Source organism: Malaclemys terrapin, chromosome 6 (genome assembly GCF_027887155.1).
Source record: "Malaclemys terrapin pileata isolate rMalTer1 chromosome 6, rMalTer1.hap1, whole genome shotgun sequence".
In the NCBI taxonomy this organism is placed as follows: Eukaryota; Metazoa; Chordata; order Testudines; family Emydidae; genus Malaclemys; species Malaclemys terrapin.
This window is the reverse complement of record NC_071510.1, coordinates 3,352,272-3,354,577: the sequence shown is the minus strand read 5'-3', so window position 1 is coordinate 3,354,577 and position 2,306 is coordinate 3,352,272. Positions and strand designations below refer to the sequence as shown.

Sequence of the window (2,306 nt, the reverse complement as noted above, 5' to 3'; positions counted from 1 at the left end):
CTAATAGCCATTAATGGACTTAACCACCATGAATTTATCCAGTTCTCTTTAAAACTCTGTTATAGTCCTAGCCTTCACAATCTCTTCAGGTAAGGAGTTCCACAAGTTGACTGTGTGCTGCGTGAAGAAGAACTTCCTTTTATTTGTTTTAAACCTGCTGCCTATTAATTTCATTTGATGACCCCTAGTTCTTGTATTATGGGAATAAGTAAATAACTTTTCCTTATCCACTTTCTCCACATCACTCCTGATTTTATATACTTCTATCATATCCCCCCTTAGTCTCCTCTTTTCCAAGCTGAAGAGTCCTAGCCTCTTTAATCTCTCCTCATATGGGACCTGTTCCAAACCCTTAATCATTTTAGTTGCCCTTTTCTGAACCTTTTCTAGTGCCAGTTATTTTGAGATCTGATAGGATCACAACACTATACCACTGTGCTCACTTCGGCAGCACATATACTGAAATTGGAACTATACAGAGAAGATTAATGTGGCCCCTGTGCAAGGATGACCCAGCATCAGGCTGTAGGAGAAATGCTGGATTCGACATTGTCCATAAATACGATACCTTATTCTATAGTAGCTGATACAAGTGCCATTGAGAGAGCATTATACTACCTTAGTGGTGCTGTCTGTTGAAGTGATTAATCCATGATCTGGACATAGACTAGAATTAAAAGGAAAACATATTTTTTGTGATGTTGACTGTGCTTGTTATTATTGGAAAGAGCACCAGGAAACCGAGTGTCCTGTTTATCCCCAGAGCAGGTGCAGCTGCATTAGAAACACTACAAGCTTCCTCAAAATGCCCCACCAAACTGTTTGAGCCATGACCTTGAGGAGACCAAGGTGAAGGGGTAGTCCAGCTTCCATTGCCTGTTAAGACTGCCAACAGTGGTGTCAGCCGTGATCGTTTTCTAGTAACCTACTTTTGGGAGCTGGACTCAGGACAACCAAGTCATTGCACCAGGCTGCCAAACAGCCATCAGATGGGTAATGGCTTTCACCAGTTATTGACCTGGAATGGATTTGAATCAGTGACCTGGTGGTAAAAGGCTTTATATTACATTATCAGTCCCTTGGGTTGCCTGATGCACCTGAAATAGATTTTAGTATTTATAGCAGAGTATTTCATTGAAGTATGTTGCTAATCTTAAACCACCAGCCCTAACACTTCATTAGTAAAGAGGCAGGAGCTCACCAAAAGGAGACGGAAACAACTAAGAAACATGATAGCACAGAATGTGGGTGAACCTGAATAGTTATTGTATTAGCCAGAGAACAGAAGCAGTTCTTTGGAAATGAAACCACATCTCACTTGACTCTTTGACTACCTTGTCCTAGAGGCCCTGGTTGAAGTTCTGACATCATTGTCAGCACTTTCCTTATTTCAGGCTCAGTGAGTTTCCTGCTGTGGAAAAAAAACTGTCTAAAAAAAGAAACTGCTAGAGCTTAAAAGCACTCGGTTAGCAAAATCCAGCAGTGGAGGCCTCCGTTGATGAGTCATTTCACACAAATAAGTGCCACGCTAATCAATGAGAAATAGGATAAGGGGCATTTGCGGACAGGAAAAAGCGTACATAAAACTATTGTGAAGATAAGAGGGTGGGGACTTGGTGTGTGGGGGAAGTAGTTGTTCATTGTTACATGTTCTTTGGAGGACAAAGAGCAGAGCTCTAACAACTCAGAGGCCTGCAGGCTTGTTTGTGGCAACACCTTATTTAATGAGGAGGCAGAGCATCACATTCTATCACATATTTACAACATACTGTACAGATTGTTTTATTGACATCAGCAAAATCCAGTCACAAGCCAAATTGGCTTTGTTATTCTTGATATGAATTCTGCCGTTAAGCATTTATTGGCAATTTATTGATATTCTATTCAAATTAAATTCTCGGTTAATTAGTCACCGGTGGATTTGCTTTCCCAAGTTGCAGCAATATGTCTCAGAACCTTTTCAAGCTTCTTCCATTGGCATTCTTCCAAGATGTTTCCTAAGAACGCGCACTGAAGCTGGTATTTAGAGCATATGGTGGTGATGTGTTTGTAAGTTCATTAAATCAAGAAACCAATGAAAGAAAAAGTGTAAGGGCTTTCTCTCCTTTTAAATGAAATTGTCAACTTTTTCTGAGATCCAGCCTGAAATGACTTGTAAGCAGAGCTCTGTTATGATGACAAATTAATTCACATCAGACTTTGATCACTGCTTGAAAAGTTTTCAGACATCAATTTCCAGCAGTTGCATTTAGAAATGAGAAGTCAGTTTGCAGTCTTAGTTTCAAAACAACAAAAGCAGAAGTGTC

The 2,306-nt window shown here is 40.1% G+C and overlaps 1 non-coding gene across 1 annotated transcript; it reads left to right on the top strand.

Annotated features, from left to right (window-relative positions):
- Positions 1-435: 435 nt before the first annotated feature.
- LOC128839895 (U6 spliceosomal RNA) lies at positions 436-544 on the top strand. The gene has a single exon (XR_008445550.1). It is a non-coding gene; the product is annotated as a U6 spliceosomal RNA (small nuclear RNA).
- Positions 545-2,306: the final 1,762 nt, after the last annotated feature.